General features: G+C 39.3%; 1 pseudogene; it reads left to right on the forward strand.

Annotated features, from left to right (window-relative positions):
• Nucleotides 1-2,945: 2,945 nt before the first annotated feature.
• LOC113489829 lies at nucleotides 2,946-20,270 on the forward strand (annotated as a pseudogene).
• Nucleotides 20,271-20,536: the final 266 nt, after the last annotated feature.

Below are 20,536 nucleotides of genomic sequence, written 5' to 3' on the forward strand. Positions count from 1 at the left end.
CATTTAGGCCAAGAGATGAACAAGACAGTAATAAAGGAGTGCCAGTTACCTAAACTTGGCTCTCAGTATTAACTTCCTACGGGCTGAAATATTCATGCCCAGGTGCATTGTATTGTGGTAGGCCTGGCAAAAAGTACTAACACAGTAATACCTAAGACAACAGACCTTTGGTTTCTGGGAAGGGATGCAGTCTTGTAGTTGAGCAAAAGGAGGAAGTTTCAAATACAAATATGATCGTGTTGTTGGCGTTGGCTTGCCATGAGACTTACCAGCAGAAGCTGTGAGGTCACTTACAGAGGCCTGCCTCTGCTTCCTTGAGTGTGATGACTTCTTTTGAGGTGTAAGACTAGATCTTTGGGTCCCACAGTCTGTCCAATCCCTTAAACTTGGTTGTAGATGTCCCTTGTCCTTTGCCTTACCCCCACCTTCTACCCCAGTACTGCCTGACCTGTTCTTCTCTTGTTGTGTTTCTCAGCTCTCCTTTCCTTCACCGTGACGTAGTGACTCTTATCCATATCAAACTCAAGCTGCTCCAGCTCCACCACAAAGTAATAGTAATGTAGCAATGACTTCTTGAAACACCAACTAAATCCATCAAACTAACATTATGCATCCATGTCCTGTATAACAGTCACTCCGTGTACCTGTTTGCATTCTGCTTTTGTAGCAGTGGGACATAATTATCCCAGCTGCGGATTAAGGCTCCATTGTTTTTAGGCACAAATCAAGCTTTTACACCTCCAGTACCATCCTTTCTCAGAATATATGAATAGCTTCAGCAGCCCATAGGAGAACATCCAGTTCTGTCAGAGGAACATGTTCATGAAGTTAACATTTAGAATTAATGAAAATGGACGTGCATAGGAAGCCTGTGTGCTTAAAATATGAGGAAGAAATAAACTGTTGGTCATCTCTGTTTCTTGCCCTGAAAGAAACCTACAACATAGCCTGTGTATATAAATGTACTGGAAACTTGGAGGCAATGGAAAAAAAAAATTAGAGTTTTTAGTTCAAAATGCGACATCTGTACTAGTTAAATATTTATCAGAAGTAAATTTCATTTTGTCCATTAAGGAAATGTATAATTGGCAAATACAAAGAGCACGTAGGTACACATGTCAACACTTAAGTATTTATTTACAATATGAAATAAGTGTATCTAGCACAGCTCTAGCACTATACTTAATTCTCACTAAGTACTGGTGGTTTTTTTAGCAAAGCACAATTTAAAAATAGGGAAAATGATAAAAGTAGAAAAGAAAAGTAGTGGTGCTGTTTTCTCTAAAATGGAAAAGAAAGATTTCAGGTTCTACAGAAGAATGTAAATTTTGCTGTGGAGGCCAGGATACCTCAGAACATTCTAGAAAATAAATATAATTGTTTTTTATTAAACTGAAGAATAAGGTAACGGAACAAAGTCAGACATGAAGTGCCTTCACATGAGGTGGATCACTGACAAAACCGTAAGCATCATCTAAAAATTTCAGCAGAAAAAAAAAAGGGTGGGTTGGTTATTTTCTGCATTGCAGGCTTTGAGACAGGAAATAAACTATAAATGTAGGGGAAAGTATTATTTATAATACTTTTTTTGGGGAAGAGGCCAGGCTGCTGCTTAGTTTGCATATTTCTCATCTCTAGAAAGAACTTTTAAAATTAAATATTCCCTTTTTTAATAATTATTTTCTTGAGAAAATGTACGATGAAACAGTTGAACTGAAGATTGACAGTATGGGAATATGCAGTAATGTTATATATCAAAAGTGTATCTGTTCATGTGAAAAAAAAAAACCATTTTGTCTCCTAGCTTTAATTATATTCTGAGCTGGATTGGGATATTTTTATTTAAGTAATAGCTTGTCCTTGCAAGAAGGCAGGTTCCCTGTGTTCAGATGCACTCAGTGAGACCCAGACTGTATTAGAAACCTTTGTTCGTGTAGCAATAGGAATGCGTGTTTCATTATTTCTGTGTCATTTGCAACTCAAACACAGATGAGGAGCCTATTTAAGTGTTTTGAATAGTACATTTTTCTTCACTTGAGCAACTAGTATAAACTGCTGATGTGATACTTGATTTTTTGTGTTTGTTTAATATCCTTCATCGTTTTTTCCTCCCAGTTCTGTCTTTTTCCGTGGCCCTATGAAGTACTTCATGCATTAAAGGGATTTTAAAGAATAGCTACGTTAACTGCACTCCTGTGACCTACAGGTGACTGACTCTTATTACAGAATTAGATAGACAGAGATGAGTAAGATCTCAGCTTCCTTTGCAAAGTTTTCATGTGTTTAATACATAAATACCAAGGCTTCTGAGGGTCAAGATTATTTTTTTCTTCTGCAGATTGAAGGAGGGGAGTTGTTCTTAGCAAGAAATAGAAGTATGTAAATGAGAAGAATTTCTGTGGTATTATTTGCGAGAGTGTCTCTAAAAATGTTGCTTTTTAGTAGTTTAGTCTTTAAAAAGGTTTTTGACTGAGCTAGCCCACCAGTTTCTAGAGCTGGTATATTGGCTACAAAAGAAGACCCAACCTCTTCTGGAAGCCAGGAAGAGTGGCACACCTGAAAAGCCTGGGGAGATGGAGAGCTGGTGTGGGAAGAGGACTTGGCGAAGTGAAGGACAGGGCTGGGAGGAGAAGGATGTGTGCGGAGCTCTGATGAGAGCTGTAGCTTGCAGTTGTGTGCTGCTCTAACCCTCCAGTAACATTTGGTAGGGATGAGCTGTTCTGTCTCCACAGGTGGATTCTTCATTTTTGTGGTAGTTGACATTTTGTGATACGAAAGCTGAACTGTTTTAAGTTATGCCTCTGCTCTTACTGCTTACAGAAACATGCCAAAAATGTGAACAACTATTTGTAATATTAAGCTTAAAAGTATGAACAACTTAATTTCTTCCTTAAATTGCAAATTTAATAACAAATAGTAAAAGTTTAAAATTTCACATGGACATTTGTCTACTTTAAGAGGAAGCAGTACTTGTTTGGTTTTTTGTGGGTTTTTTTTTCCCCTCCCCCTCCAGGTGAATTTCACAGTAGATCATATCCGAGCAATCATGGACAAGAAGTCCAATATTAGGAATATGTCTGTGGTTGCTCACGTTGATCATGGCAAATCAACCTTGACAGATTCCTTGGTGTGTAAAGCGGCCATCATTGCTTCAGCTAGAGCTGGAGAAACACGATTCACAGACACGTGGCAAGATGAGGAAAGGTATATCACAATCAAGTCTACGTAAGAATTTGTATCTTCTTCTTATGTTTTCTTTTTAATCTGAAGACAGATAAGAGGTTTGCTCAAAGCTTTGCATCTTGTCAGTTGGTTTTTTTTTTAAGTTGACAAGTTAATCAAACTGTATTACAGAACAGAAGCTCACAGTCTTCAGAGTGCAATCTGGGCAATGTTGGATAAAGCTTCTAAGTGGTATCTAGTGACCATTCTTACTTGCTTCTCACTATGGAGAAAGATACATTCAGATTCTTAGTAATAACCTTTTTTTTTACTGGATTGCTTACAGACTAATAACCTGTTCCCCCAAGCCACTGTGGTGGGCCGTGTCTTCTTCTTATTACCCCGTCTTTGAGTCTGCAACTGCAAAGTTAACAAGTTGTAAAGTGATTTTGAGCAGGACTCTAAGTGTCTGACAGGATATGCTGTGATTGCTATCTTGAGGTGCTGATTTTGCATAAGAATTAAAATTAATTACACCCAAATCAGAATTTTAGATTCTGAGAACTTTAGAAATTGAAATATTGAAGTTGTCTTGTGGTTTTTCATTTAAATACATCAAGAAATATTGGCACGGTAATAGAGCAGGTATAGTTGCCTGACCAATGAAGATTTTAAAATCAGCAAATGATGAAACTTTATTAAATTTTAAAAATTAATTTTCTTCTCTTACAGGGCAATTTTTTATGTATTATGAACTCTCAGACAACGACTTGGCCTTCATCAAACAGTGTAGGAATGGTTCGTGTTTTCTTATTAATAGACTTCCCTGGACATGTTGATTTCTCCTCTGAAGTTATAGCAGCTCTCTGTGTCACTGGTGGTGCCCTTGTTGTGGTTGACTGTGTTTCAGGTAAGCATGCTCTTCTAATTAGAAAGACCTCAGTGTATTTTATTTTATTCTTCTTAAGAAAAAAAAAAAACCAAACCATGAGTGATGGAAGAAGCTTCTTTCTCTGAAAGTTTACCTTCTAATGGTATGAATTCTGATTTTCAGTTTTAGCCCATGGCCTTTCCTGTAGTTTAGTGGATTATATCCACTTTGTATCCAGCTTGTGATTTGAATGTAAATCAACTGAGGAAATAATAAATCTTGCAGTAAATTCCTAGGGAGTGGAGCTGCCTGTCATTCTTTTCCTCCTCCAGTTAGAAAATGGAGCAATGCATGCAACTGAGTAATGATGGTTTCAGGGAGCACCGAGACTACCATCAAAGTCTGTTTGATTTTCCCAGTCACCACTATGCAAAGTACATTAGAGATCTTGCCCATGTATATAAGGCATGTGTTAATTGTGCTTATATTTAAGGGGTCTGTGTACAGACAAGAGGCTGTTCTGTGGCAGGCTATTGCAGAACGTATCAAACCAGTACTGATGATGAATAAAATGGATCATGCATTGCTGGAATTGCAGCTGGAGCCTGAGGAACTTTAGCAGACATGTCAGCGTATTGTGGAGAATGTCAATGTCATCATTTCCACATATGGAGAAAGTGAAACTGGACCAATGGGTAATATTATGGTAAAGAAAACGTTAAAACTTTGCTGTGGTTGTAATCCTATTTGGAGAATACCAGCCTTGAGATGAAACAATTGCATACATTTGTGGCAGTTAAGATCTCTGGCCAATCTGAAGGAGCTATTCTTCAGTCCTTTTCCACCACCACGGTTTCATACTTTTTCTTTCAGGGATATTATTTCAGACCAACTAACTGAGCAGATTATTCTGCAGTGATAATTTCTCACTAACAAAATGTGTAACCTCAAGCCAGTTGCTCAGTGTCAAACATCAAATGTCAGACGTTTGCCTGGGGCAAACTGCTGAAGGGAGACTATGGTTTTGAAATTTAAGGCAAAAGACCAGAAACCAGAAGATTACCTTTATGTGCCTGGCTTTGCTGCTTATGTCACTTACACGACAAGAAACATGGCCTTACTGCTATTCCTGACTGCTAAGACATTTAATTTGCTCTTTTCTGATCTGAAGGTACAAGTGTCTGTTATTGTACCAGCAATTGTATCATAATATGCTGGATATCTCTGGAAGGATGGTTTGAAACTAGAAAGGCAAATCATATTTCTTATATTGGAGCTGAGAATTGTCAAATAAGAAAACAAAGTTAACTGCAGGTCTTCTCTGGTGGTCCAGATGTTAGAGTAAGGAATTGTCAGAATAAGGCTGCTTCAGATAATATTTTTTCCATCAAATATCTACAAGACAGATGTTCTCACCAGAGTTTTCAGACCTGGTTGCCATTGTTTAAATGTGACCGTCCTGTACTAGCTTGTTTTATGGCTAAAACTGACTGCAGCTTAATCTAGTTATTGGAACAAAGGACCTTGTCTAGGATTGTATTCCAATTCTTATATTCCATGAATCTCGGCCATTGTTAAGTCAGACCAGTTTTATCTGTGTGGCAGGAATGAACCACCTATATTTTAATTTCCCAAGAAAGTCCACTAACAATTCAGCTAATATTCTTAATGAAGTCATAATCCTCCAAATCCTACTTAGCACTTTATAAATATATTTCAGAAGTTTTTATTTCAGCCTTTGTTATAAGTATTTTCACTGTGTGAGACAAAGTAAGGTTCTTGCTTCAAAGTAATATTTAATAGACCCATTTTAGGGGAAATACTTCCTTGTTCTATGTTTCAGAAAATATTTGGCATCTTTACTGATCCTACCTGTCATTGAAAGCAATTCATACATTTCAAATCTCTGTTTTGTGAAATGCATTCACTTTTTTTCCCCCTTCAAAGATCAATCCAGTTATTGGTACTGTTGGGTTTGGCTTCGGTCTGCATGGTTGGACATTTACTCTGAAGCAGTTTGCTGAGATGTATGTAACCAAATTTGCTGCCAGAGGTAAAAAAGCACAACTCTCTCCAGCTGAGCATCCCAAAAAAGTGGAAGAGATGATGAAAAACTCTGGGGTGATAAGTGACACAGTACACATGGAATTAATGTAGATCTATGCTTAGATACCACAGTAGCATACCAGTGTGTCTTGAGTTTGTGCTTTCACAGGCAGCTTAGCAAGCTAGTTAGGGACATAACATTGTAACTCCTACAACAAAAATATTTGTGTATCTGGAAAAGGCAGTTGCCTTTTCCAGATACACAAATAGTGCAGATATGCTGTATGTGCCTTCTGTGGTGAGTTCTGATAATGTGCTCCATAAGAGCAGAGAGAGAAGATTCACTCTCAGAACATAAATGCTTTTATTGAACTGCATAGGTAAAACTAATACACAACACAAGATTATGGACCATATCCAGTCTTTTGATGCCAGTGAGTATTTCTGTGAATTTAATGAGCCTTAAATTGTATCCCATAAACAATGCGAGTTCATTTCCTATTAGATGTGTACAAAGCTTGCTCTTAACTGAATGCTTTATACATGTGTGAAAATTTAATATATTTCTGATGCCTTATAATAAATTAACCTACCTTGACTCATGTAGCTCATAGGGTCTCCCAAGATCTGTCTTGTATGGTATTTAAATGGTGTTAGCAATGCTTTGAAAGACAGTTAGAGATAACAGGGTGAAGTAGAATTCTTGGCAACAGGTTTGCTTATAGTGCCTACTTCCCTGTAAAAGCCTAAAAATGCACACTGAAGTCTGTTTTAAAGTGTAGTAAAAAACCTCAACAACCTAAGCAAACAAAAAGCCATCCTTTGCCTCCTCAAACATCTAACAGTTATTACTACATTCAAATAAGTATTAGCCACTCTTCTGCTGTTTTAATCTCTGCTTAACTTTTTACAAAGTTAAAAATATGCTTTTAAAAATAACTAAGTGGAAATTTGCAGGAAAATTGAGTACTTCTTAAGTTCAAACGGCATGAGTAAAAATAAACATCTTCTGTAGATACTTTCATCCAGCAACTGGAAAACTCAGCAAATCAGCCACTAGCCCAAATGGAAAGAAGATGCCAAGGACATTTTGCAGCTTGTTCTGGATCCTGCCTTTAAGGTAAAACAATATTGTGTCTTGATTTGATTGCAAGGGCTTAAGGGGAGACATTTTTTAGTTTAGCAGGTTACCTCTTAGGAAAGCCATTCATATTAGAAGGTAGGTCCATACCTTCTGTAGAGACTAGAAAAATTCTGCAGTATAAGAAAAAAGTGCAAAATGTGGGACAGAAGTAGAAGGCATCAAATCTAAATGGTCTGTTCACTGAAATGTCATATCCGGCGTACCATCAGATTAAAGATTTGTATGTCTTGTGTGTGAACCTCTTCTGATAGGCATTTGGAATTTCTTTTGGAATTAGAAATATTTAATATAATTTGTGAATCTTGAGCTGTATGATCCTTGCAAATAGTTTCTCAAACAAAAACCCAGAACAGAGAAACCAAAGGGTTTTCAGATGTACAACATGTTTAAGATAAATGGCAAGTAAAACCTGTCTCTGTTATATTACTTACTCTGGTCACTATAAACATGTTTCAGATCTTTGATGCCATTATGAATTTTAAGAAGGAAGAGACAGCCAAACTGATAGAGAAACTTGATATCAAGCTAGACATTGAAGATTGAGATAGAGGGAAAATCACTTCCTAAGGTAACTTGGCCTTTCTACTTCATTAGGATTGCCAGTGTGGTAGTGTTTCTTATCCTTGAGCTGTGTAATGAGAACAGTTTTGCAAGTCTTTCTGAAATCCACAGAAAGTTACCTTAATTGTCTTTTTATTATCTGATCAGTGATTAATTTGTGAGTCAGGAATGTCATGATTTGAAATAAGGTGCTTGGTAAGGTATTGCACTGAATTTGCTAGAGAGATAGCAGGACTTGTGTGTTGCAGCATACAAAAAGCATACCTGTTTTGATTTAAGAAAAGGGAGAAAAATTTTGTTTCATACCTGAAAAATAAACAAACAATACTGCCTCCCTCCCTCAAGGTGTAAATGCAGTGTCGATTGCCACACATGTATGCTGTGGCTGTGTAATCAGAAACATGGATTCTGGTTGGCTCTCACAAATTCCAACATATTCAAGAACATTGACAAATTCTGGCCAGCCATTTGAAGAGTAATGTCTGAAAGCACACGATCACTTTCTATGCAGCACTGAATGTTAAGAGCAGCGACTTTAAGAAACTGTCCAGTTCCTGTGCTAACTGGTGTTCTCCTCAGGTATGTTAAAACCCACGAGAAAAGGGAGCCCAGGGCATACATGTGGAAACTTCCTGAAGTAGTCACTGGAGAAGGGAAATCCAACCACATCACTGTGGCAAATGGCTAGAGATTTAATAAAACATTTGGGTTTATTTTATCTTCCATATATGAAATAAAATATGACCATTCATGGACCTTTTGCTCTCTATTATTGTAACCAGTTGTCATCAGAGAAGAAGGACATTTATGTCAGGATCTTAATGTAAACTAAGAATCCTAACCTTTCTGTTGAAATGTAAGTCACTAGCCCAAGGAAAAAGAGACTGCAAGGAGTGCTGCTTTTCAGTAATTCAAACATACAGTTATGTTCAAATTGCTTGTTCTAGAGAAGCATTTTACTCCTCGCTTTTAACAAGACTTAATTAGTTATAGGGAAATTTTAAATGGTTGTCATGACTTTTTACACTGTACCCCTAGGTGTCGTCTTCTACCTGCTATCCAGAAGGTTTATCTGGGGGTCGGTTATTATGTTTGTTGAAAGAAGTTTTAATTACATTGTGAATTTTGTGTCCCTAGGCTGTGACGCTGCCTACCTGCTGGAGATGCCTTGCTTCAGATGATCATCATCCTCCTACCTTCCCCTGTAACAGCACAAAAATACTGTTTTGAACTTCTTTGTGAGGGGCCACCTGATGATGAAGCTGCTATGGGTAAAAAAAACTTTTCCAGCTTACCAGCACTGTCAAAAATACAGCACCCCTAGTGCACAGAGGAGTAAAACTGCCTAAAATTAATTTGGCTTACGTTTCCATGTTATAATGATAATTACCATTTTGAGGCTCTGTTAGAGCAGAGTATTATAAAAAGTAAGAAAGCAAAGGAAAAGCCTTGGGGTACTATACATAAAACTTGCTTTAATTTATATTATATGCTGGATGCTGATGTGTGTGAAACCACACTGTATTTATTTTAGATTCAGAGAACATGTGGTTGAGATGAGCAGGAATATGGTATGTAGACAGATGGAGCAGCAAGTTTATTACCCTCATTCTCTCTGCAGCTTTGATTATGGTCTCCTACTGAATCCTGTGGTTCCTCCTCAGTCACAGTCAGAATCATAAGATCCTTTGCTTCTGAACACTTCTAACGTGTCGCCTGGTAGCTGACATGTTGTTACTGTTCTCTGATTCACTCTCAGCCTTCAAGGTGGAGGATGAAATTCTGATAAAAAATGAAACCATCTCTGAGTTATTTGAAGGTGTGCCTGAGATCATCTCTAGATAAAGAGCAAATAGCTGAATCTGAATCTGATACAGGGCTGTTGGTCTGACGTTGATAGGAAGGAGTTAAGTTTTGAAGAATTCATTTGTAATATGATCATCAACTTGAGTACTTTCAAGAGGATTTGCTTTTGGATTTGTGTAGATTTGTCACTTCCCTCAGAAATCCACAAATATTGAAATAAATAAATCATATTTGAAGTAATTTTCAAGTCCATTATTAGCAGAAGAGAATCTTATCTGTGATGACTCCCTTCCAACCCAAACCGTTCTGTGATTCTATGACATGTGTGTTTAATCCTCTGATAAATTGTTAACTCTTTCTCACAAGGCCAGAAAAGGACTTCTGGTTAGACATCCTGCTTCTGACCATGTCATCCCTATGATCACTGAGGATGCAAATTTCTAGCGCTGTGTTTTGTCTTCTGGATTCTAATGGATTACTGGGGATCTTTAAATTCCCCTATTCAGAATTTCTCCTGGGACTAGGTCATGTTAGTTCAGATTTAGTGATATCGTGGACCCTGCTACCAGAAGAGGGAAGCTTGGGCAAGCAGGGAATAAGTACTAACAGAGGTCTCAGAACTGAAAGAAACAACAATAGTGATGATTTGTTACCTTAACAAAAAAGAATCTTTGATAGCTACCATAGCTATAATTAATCTGTCAGCACACCTTTGTCCTTTACTAAATGAAAAAAAGAGGAGCTGTTAGTAAGGTTCACTGCATTTTGGGAATCATACGTATGTAGTTCTAAGTTTTGAAGTCTAACAGAAAATGTGCCTGATGCAGTTACATATTTCATTGCAGGTGTCAAAAACTGTGATCCCAAAGGCCCTCTGATTATGTATATCTCTAAAGAGGTCCCCGTGTCTGATAAGGGGCGTTTCTATGCCTTTGGGCGAGTCTTCTCTGGTATTGTTTCTACTGGACAGAAAGTTCGAATTATGGGACCAAACTACACACCTGGCAAAAAAAAGATCTTTACCTAAAACCCATTCAAAGGTAGAGGGAAATAGTATATTTGTTTTGAATAGAAATGCATACAGAAACAAATACTTGCCTTTAGTTTCTGGAATCCTAATGAAATGAAGATCATATTTTTTTTTAAGAGTCTTTTTTTCCTGTTTAATAAAATCACTAATCCAGAGGGATTATAGGCAAATAATAGGCAATTTTCCTTTGTGTGAAAAGGCTTAGATTTTTGGAAATACTGGGGATAAAACAGGTATTCAAGGCTTGTTGCTCATCCTCTGTAGAACCATTTTGATGATGGGTCGTTATGTTGAGCCCATTGAGCATGTACCTTGTGGCAACATTGTTGGCCCAGTTGGTGTTGACCAGTTTTTGGTGAAGACATGTACCATTGCCACCTTTGAACATGCCCACAACATGAGAGTGATGAAATTTAGTATTAGTCCAGTTGTACGTATTGCTGTTGAAGCAAAAAAATCCTGCTGATCTGCCAAAACTAGTTGGAGGTGTAAAGCGTCTGGCCAAGTCTGATCCTATGGTTCATGTGAGTGTTATCTGTAAGTTTTAGCTTTAGAGTTATGGGTTTGCAGCATTCAGCTTCATTCACAGAGAGCAATTTATGTGATCTAATGGCATGGCTGTAGGCTCAAAACAATTTTCAGTTGTGATTGTATGAGCTAAGACAAGACAAACAGGGCTAAGTTCAGTCAGCATTTGAATAGGAAGATCCTGAGGAAAAACACAAACTCTGCAGCAATTAGTGTTGGATTTTGAGCAGTACTTTTTCTTATACTTTTTTTAATGTTCACATACCTCAGTAGGACAGGAACTATGCTTAACATGAGAGTACCCAGTTTTGTTGGTGAAGAGATCTATGATGGAGCACTCCTGGAAACAATATAGAGATAATAATATGCTAAATTGTGTGAATATTTGGGGTTAAGCAGTTTTGGAATCTGACACTTTTCTGATTTAGTGTGTGTGTTTTTCTGTTAATACTAATAAATTCTTAAAATATTTACTCCTTACTCTTTTCTAGTGTATTATTGAAGAATCTGGTGAACACATCATTGCTGGAGCAGGGGAGCTGCATCTAGAAATTTGCCTTAAAGATCTGGAAGAAGATCATGCTTGTATTGCAATTAAGGTATTCAGGAATCTTTGTGGACTGCAGTGTATGGAATATGACTAAATATTAACCTTTGAAAATATCATTTTAATTTACTGTTGTTGGTTTCCTTAGAGCAATTCCCTTAAAGGAATTTGAAATTTTTTAGGAGACCCACCGATTAAGTAATAAAAGGAAATCTTTGTTTGTTAGTTCACTGAAAGATCTTAATTAAGACAGAGGTGCGAAGGAAATCCAGTGAACAGGAAAACTGACTTGAACAATGATGGTAACCATAGATGTGCTACTGAAAACGTTGTTTCTCTTGATGAAGCTAGTGGAGCTTGCCCGAGTGTCTGAGTGAAGCTGGCATTAACACACTGCCTTAGGAGGGGAAGATACAGTTTATTGAATGGCATTTGATTGGTGCGTGGAAATGATCAGCTTCCTACTTGGGAATTTCTTTGTCTTTGATCTGCTTGACAGAAATCAGACCCAGTTGTATCTTACCGTGAGACAGTTGGTGAAGAGTCAAGCCAGGTGTGCTTATCCAAATCTCCCAACAAACACAACAGGCTGTATATGACAGCTCAACCTTTTCCTGATGGCCTGGCAGAGGACTTAGACGAAGGGGAAGTCGGTTCCCATCAAGAACTGAAACAGCGTGCATGTTACCTGGCAGAGAAATACGAATGGGATGTGTCTGAGGCTCGTAAAATTTGGTGGTTTGGGCCTGATGATACCGGTCCAAATACTTTGACATCACAAAAGGTGTCCAGTATCTAAATGAAATCAAAGTGTTGTTGCTGGTTTCCAGTGGGCTACAAAAGAGGTAAGTGTAGTTCTGTATGTTGTATCTTGTGTTATTGAAATGTATCTGAGCTCCGTTCATGTGAAATCTTCAGAAACTGTCAGTAACTGCTAAGAGGGCAGTGAGCTAGCTGGAGTTTGTACCCACTAGAGAAATTATGTCACTTATCCTATGTAATGAAGACACTGTTGTCTGTGGGTATTTTAACATTTGTTCCGAGTGCAAGTTCTCACACACGATAGAGGAGCATTAGAGTCCTTCCTAGAAGGACGTTACTCTGTGTGTGGTGAACGCTGCCTTGGTCTAAATAGAGCTGTTCAGCACCAGCATGATTTAAATCAGGCCAGAATCCTGCTAAGTGAAGGTTCCTATCTTGGAAACTCCCAAGTAGTATCAAATCTCTGGTTTTCCCCTTTTGATGCTTCAGGGTGCCTTGTGTGAGGAGAGCATGAGAGGTGTTCATTTTGATATCCATGATGACACTCTGCACGCTGATGCTATTCACCGTGGTGGTGGGCAGATCATCCCTACTGCAAGGAGAGTTCTCTATGCCTCTTCTCCTATGGCACAACCCAGGCTTACGGAGCCCATCTATCTGGTAGAAATACAGGTACGCAATGGGGTATTACATACAATATCATAGAATCACAGAATCATTTAGACTGGAAAAGACCCTTAAGACCATTGAGTCCAACCGTTAACCTAACACTGCCAACAACAGAGACACGTGAGACAGAAACATAATCATGTTTCCACATTCTCTTCCAGGAAACCATGATAGCTCTGTTCTGTGTCCTTTAGATCGGTGATGCAGAGACTTTGTTTGAAAAGAGGTTTTTAATTCCAAAGTTAGGAAAAAGTTAAACAGAAACAGGAAAATACAGAGGTGAATTATACTGTTCTTTATGAACTGTCAATACCTGTGGGAAAGTTATAATTTGGATTTTTTTTTTCTCCTCCTTTCATTCTATCACTCTACACATTCAGGAGAATAATGGGCATTGTAAATAAACAGAAAGAGCAGCAAGGATTGTTTTTTTTATAGGCTTTTTTTGAGCTCTTTAAACATTAACTTCTGTCCTTTGAGTAACTGTTTGTTCTTTTAAAATTAAATTCTTCTATAAAATAACCTGGAAAATATATTCCATGCTACAAGTATTTATTTATTGCTAGGTACAGCTATTGACATGACAGTTTGTCTTAACTGTCTTAAAAGGAATTGAAAGATTTAAAAACCTGCTTTAAAAATGAATTCCAGACTACGGTGCTGAGTGGTGAACATCACATACTGCTCAGAAGAGGGAGACAAGGGACTTAGATGTGTAAATGCCAACAGAGTAGACAACAGTGAGAGAAGTATCAATGTCCAGACATAAACACTTAATTAATTTCCCACAGTGTGTTAACTGGATACACAGTAATTGTCTAAGTGTATCACAAATTATGGCAAGCGCTATGATATGCCCTGCATTACTTAATGATAACAAAGAAAAGGGGGGAAAGAGAAAAGAGGAGACACAGAGAGGAGGGGGTGGAGACAGACATCCTTGGGCCAGTTTCCTGCGTTGGTCCCTTCGACAAGGGATCGAGGATGCATCCATTGTCTTCATCACTTCACCGCTTCTTCATTCCACTTCATTTCTTCTTCACTCTACTGTTGTTACCCTTGCCCCCCCTCAGTTTGCACACACTTTCCTTGGGTCTGTGCCCCAGGCCGACCTTGCATCAATGTACCATGTATCTGAGGAGGAGTAAGGTGCTTCATGGGATGTTGTAACTGGCATGATATTGTTAATCTTCATTAGACATTAGGGTTGTCAAGTTTAATACGCATTTCACGGATAATGAAGCAAAGGTCGTTCACCAGACAGATGGCCCTGAAACTTTACAAGATACCCCAGAGCAGAACCGTCCTGTCTCCACAGGGCTCCCCCCGCAGGCCATCCTCTGCTAGCCAGGCAGCTTTGTCAGCTCCTTGAGCGCAAAGCCTGCGTTGTCCAGACTCCACACTACCCACCCCGTGACTATATTTTTGTCTTAGGGTGCTTACGAGTTTTTGAGACGTTCCTCAGGAAGGCTGGGAGGGCCTCTGTCCCCCTTCACTTATCTTTACCACGTCTCGTCTCTCGCCATTGTGCTTCTCTCAGGCTGCTTCTCTCAGTCCTTGTTTCAGAGAGTTAGAAGTTGTCTCTTACAGTGGGCAGAAAATCTACCAGCTCAGTTGCTTAAAAAGTGTTTTAGACCCAGAGGCTGAAGGAGATTTAGTGCAAGTAAGGACAAAACCGCAAAATGGAGAATTTTTTCACCTCTGACTTATGAGACATGTCGTGACAAAGCAGAGGAGTTTTACAGCCTTAGTGTTAGGTTTCTAAGCAAATGAAGTTTTTTAAAGTAGTTTTTATCAGAATGCTTGTCAGACATGTTAGTTCTAGGATAAGGTACAGTGAGGTCCTGTTTGTATAAAATTTGCATCCTGTAGTAAATGCATTGATTACAAAGCACTACAGGACTCTGCTATCTTGTGCCCAAAGATAGCCAAAGGTACTTCACTGAGCATATGTACTTTTTCCTCACTTTGTTTATGTAGACTACAATCTGGTACAGTCTGTAGCATATACAATAATTGGAAACTCACAGTCACGTGAGATAAGAGAAAGCAGGCAGAGCTTCTGAAAGATGTCTTGGAAGTGAGAGTGAAGCCACTTGTTACAGGAGAGAAATTTCTCTGAGTGAGGAGTCATCGTGTGAAAAACATCAAGAGAGCTGTCGAGAAGGATTGTCTAATGCTGCCTGGCTGTGTTTAATAAGTGGTGATGATCTTCTTTCATCTAACGCCATAGAATTTTCTTTTTTATAGTGCCCAGAACGAATGGTGGGATCTGTGATGTGTTGAACAGGAAAAGAGGACACATTTTTGAAGAATCCCAAGTGGCAGGAACTCCGTTGTTTGTGGTCAAGGCATATCTACAACTCATTTGGTAAGATTCTATTTCTTTTGTCACACACATGCAATTAAAGAAAGACCTCTGTGGGATCAGAGAGACTTAAGAATTCCCACCTATTAGCTCCAAGCTTTTTCCTGTTGTCTCTTTGCATCTTCAGAACAGTTTACTCCTTTTTTTTTTCTTGGCAGCCTGCTTCATGGGGCTTTCCTGCCAGCAGAATGCCAAAAAGATGTGGCAGTTTCTGCACACTTAGACCTTTCAGTGTACACCAAATTCAGTTTCTATCATTTTAAATCGAGGTCTTCCGTTGAAGCAAGCCTGAAAGGAAGAGTTGGTTTGTGACGGCAGACTAGAAAATTTGGTAGTGATTTGAATCTTTAAAAGGACAGAGTGCCAGTCTGAGTAGATTAAATGACATTACACCCTGTTGCCAGTATTAAGACTACTTTAAAATAACCACCTCATCCTGGCCAGCAGTCCCAAAATCCTGCAGTCGCAATCTGAGAAGCAAGAGAGAACCTCCCCCCCCTTCCCATCCGCCCCTCCTTTATATCCTGATCATGATGTTACATGATCTGGAATATTCCACTGGCCAGTTTGGGTCCGGTGCTCTGGCCGTGCTCCCCCCAGCCTCTCGTGCACCTGCACACGGGCAGGACATGGGGAGCTGGAGAGTCCTTGATCTCTGAGCAACAACTGAACACATCAGTGTGTTATCAGCATTCTTCTCATCCCAAATCCTGTCCTGAACCCAAAGCACAGCACTGTTCTAGCCACTGAGAGGAAAAATTAACTCAATCCCAGCCAGCCATAGTTTTGGTTTTGGTTCCTTCCCTAACAGCTGCTAGCACTTGACTCCTCATTTTGACTGCTGCTGAAGACTGAACTAACGCTTCTGTGCTACTGACCATAACCCCGAGATCTCAAACTGAGGGGTGTTGGTTGGTTCAGGTCCTGAGACACATGAAACATCATTTTCCCCATATACTTTTCTATCTGTCTGAATTGAACTTTGCCTTTTTATTGCCAATTTACTTGGCCACACAAGATCTTTCTACAGTTCTTTGGAGCTGGCCTCATTTTTACTTGCTTGAAAGAATTACCTGCAAAGTAGGGGTTTCCTAACAGTACCATACCCATGCTCTGAAAGAGTGTTTAATTTAGAGTGTTGTCTATGCAGAAATCCACAATAAACCAGTTTTATTTTTTTCCTGTAGCTGCCTCATCCCTTTTTATTTTTTCCTTCCCACTAGGTTTTACCACTGACTTGCAATCCAGCATTGGTGGCCAGGCTTTTCCACAGTGTGTCTTTGATCACTGGCATTTTGCCTGGAGATCCCTGTGATGCAAATTCTCGTTCTTGGCAAGTTGTGGCTGAAACACGTAAACGCAAAGGTCTGAAGGAGAGTATTCCACCTCTGGATAACTTCCTAGGTAAGTTATAATCACTTCTGTTTCATGTTGTGTGAAGTACTGCGCAGTTTTGTCCTGATACCATTTCCTCATAAAACAAGGAAGGAAATGGAAAATTGTCATGGTGAATACGTACAGAGTGTTAATATGTTGTGAATAATGGCACTATCACCTACTAAATAAATAAAGACATGCTAATTTGATGTATGGGACTGTTGTTGCCTCTATGTTGTCTGTGGTCACTGATGCCTGTGTCAAAAATACGTATTTTAAAAAAAAAAAAAAAATCAGTTGCCTAGTACTAATGGTGTTCTTTATAGTTTGCCTAATCCACAATTGTGTCTTTTAACCTAGGAAGCAGCTCCCTTCGTTGTTGCTCTTGCAGAAATTCTTGAACTGTCAGGTTTTGTCCTCTCAGCCAGAAGATGCATTCTTTCATTTCCAAACTTGAATCCTCTGGGATTTTGAAGACTGGTAGTGAAAGGCTTGCAGTTACAGGTAAGCTTTCTAGCATCCAACACCTAGATTTAAAAGCAGAAATACAGAAAATCCCCAGTAATGTTGGAAATGCCTTCAATTCTTTCTGCTGGACCAATGCAGAACCTCCTTGGGAATGGTGGTGTATCGCTGGGCAGCAGTCCTGCCTGCATGGCTCACAACTGTTTCAGACAGCTGTATCTGACCTGGAAGTATGAAAAATCAGAAGCCAGCTCAGGCTAATAATAGCCTTTAGGTGTGTGGGTATAGCCTTTTTGGAACTAGTATTCTAGCTGCTAGCTCACTTCCAGTAAATGCAAAGAAAGATGTGATGGGTGGGGGGAAAAAAGGGCCAGCTCTTGCAGCCTAACTTTCACTGCCCGCTGGTGGTCCATGCTGTGGAGGGATGTTGTGTTGGTCTTATAAGCTTTGATTTCCTTCTGCAGTTGGGTTGAAGGTATCTTTGCTATAGTCCGCTCAAAGCGGTAACCAGGTACTACTTCCACAGTGGAAACAAAGAGGTTAAGAAGTCAGCTAACCCTTTCATCTGAGGTTTTTCTCGTGGTAGTTCTTGGATAGACATTGTGATGCATTTTGGAACTTGTTGAAGGAAGAACAAGCTGAAGACCTGTCTAGCAGCAGCAGACAGTTTTGCTTTGAGCAGGGCCAGAGTGGCACAGACCTCAGTTAAGTTGCAACCCCCCTGTCCCCTCTCCACCCACCCCTGTTTAAGTTAGTTTGTTGTCTTGTGGAAGGCAGCACATCAGGTGAGTGCTGCAACATCCACCAACTCGAGTGAATTAAAGGATTTAGGCATTACACAAGCCTAGTAATTACTTACTGTGTGTCCATCAGCATTCACCTGATTGCTTGCCTTGGACAAGGGCGAGAACTCAGCGCTCAGTGCTCCCCTGGAGCGGAGAGGTGCAAATGCCTTCAGTCACAGCTGTCACGGGTCAAGGTTTGAAGCTAAATGCAGCTGCAAAACTGCCCAAAACAGCTGGGAAACTCAACCCTACCTCAGTCCTGACAACTAACTACTAACAAGGGTGCAAAAATTAACTTAAAGTTCCCGCTGTATTTTATAATACCATGAATGGTTTAGAGCACATGTCCTAAAAATGGCATTTTCCAACATACGTGTCTGAGTCACACATCAGTTTGGCATTAAAGAGTATAAACAGCATCATCAGCAACAGGTACCAGTTTAAAACACTTTATTCGGAACAACTGTGGAACCTCTTTCCACGCTTTATTTAATAGTTCAAGTCACTGTGCAATTGTGATGCAGAAAGCACTGATCTGCTGCAGGCCATCAGGAAAAATCATGAGCAGCATGGCTTTATTGGAAATAAATCACACAAAAAACATTCTTAACAAGGTACAAAAAAAACAGATAAGGAAAGGAGAAAAAAAGACTGGATGCAGCATTAAGACCAACCAACATGTGAATTTGAAGACTGATGTGAAAGATCATACAAAAAAGGCAATGAGGAGTAGTAATTCAATGTTAAAGGTACAGGGAGACAAAAGATAAAATACATCCTGCTTCTATTTCTTATCCAGGTACTTCATTCAAATACTGTAACAGTAGTGGAAGGCAAAAAGCACCAGACAGCTGACTAAAGAAATAAGAAAAAAAGGAACACAAAATTGGGAAAAAGTGAAAGCTCGTAATTAGGGAAGGAATAATCTCAAATACAGTTAATCAACAGAAACACAACACTTGGAAAAGCTGCTGTGTCAATGGGTAGATAAAACTATTATTCAAGCTCTGTGGAAATGACTTCATTTTCCAGGTCTGTAACCTCTTCCACATACAGTACTGCTGAGGTTATGCTTGGAGGTGTGTGGGGAGATGCTGCATACACACAACAAAGCAGCAGACCCAGAGGAATGAAACAGGAGGAAGTTACTTCCATTGAATTAAAAAAGCCGCCACTGAATTAGAAAAGCCACCATTAGGAGGTGTGTAATGTGGGACAAAGCAGTTAAGCCCTAAACATTCTTTCCAATTAGGGAGGAACACTGTGCAGCTACAGCTTTTCTGTTCTAAAAAACCTGGCCTCCCTCTGAGGCAAACTGGACTGCAGCATTCCCAAACAGAACAGTTGGTCAGGTGACAAGCCAGGAGCAAGAGAAACTAGAAAATATTGCTGCACAGGAGAACGTAATTCCGATTTTGTCCCCTTACAGCTGTCAGGAAGGCATGAACGTCCCTTTGTCTGTTGAGGGACAGCAGTTTCAAGGAGAGCCACCAAGGCCTTTATAAACTAAATTTGAGTTTGGAGGCCTTCCTTCTAGCACCTCTTGAAGTTATCAAACCACAAACTCAACTACAGCTTGACTGTGCATAGTTGAGAGTTTCTGATGGCAGGGAGACATCCTAATTCTGACATGACAGCACAGAGATTGTGTAATGCAGGGTTTGCATAGATAGTTTGTCCCCTCCCCAGCATAAGACCATTAAGAGGAAGAAGTCACATCTTAGGATTTTGTTACATTTGTGGAAAACACGATATCAGGAGGTAAAAACTGACCCCACCCATTTTACAGAGGTTTCCCCTCTATCCCCAGGGAAGGGGGTAACAAGAGACCTACAACACAAGTCATGGCTATTTCAAAGCTTCATTGTCTTACAGGAAATTTATTACAGGCCCCAGTGAAAATACTGAATTCATCAATGCATACACTTACGCACCTTTGTCCAGGTTGTACTTGTTCTGGAGTGGTTAAGTGCCTTTTTTAATTAAAAAAACCTTTGTTTTTACATTATTGCTGTGTTTTACAACAAACTTTAAAGACATCTGTGGAATTCATCCAGCAACAAAAAAAAAATCAGTTTCTCCAGAACAAGCTAAAAGCATAAAAGCATGTTCTGAAGGGGCCTTTTCTATACCAGCTATTTAATGAACATTTTTTTTTTTTTTTTTACTATCTGGTTAGCTTGAGCATTGACTAGCATGTTAAGAAACACTATCATGTCCTTGATGAACACAAAAAAAACCCAAACACCTTTGCAGTTGGAGAATGTTACTGGGCACAACAGCGTATTTCAGCCTCCTTTCATCACACAAAGTAGCAGAATGCTTTTTGCTACTTCAACAGAGGTTAGAATAATTCCATCCCCTCAAAGAACAGCAGCTGCGCTAATCAACATTTTCATAGCATATACCTGCAAC

This window comes from Athene cunicularia (genome assembly GCF_003259725.1).
Source record: "Athene cunicularia isolate RWA chromosome Z unlocalized genomic scaffold, athCun1 chrZ_part1, whole genome shotgun sequence".
Taxonomy (NCBI): Eukaryota; Metazoa; Chordata; class Aves; order Strigiformes; family Strigidae; genus Athene; species Athene cunicularia.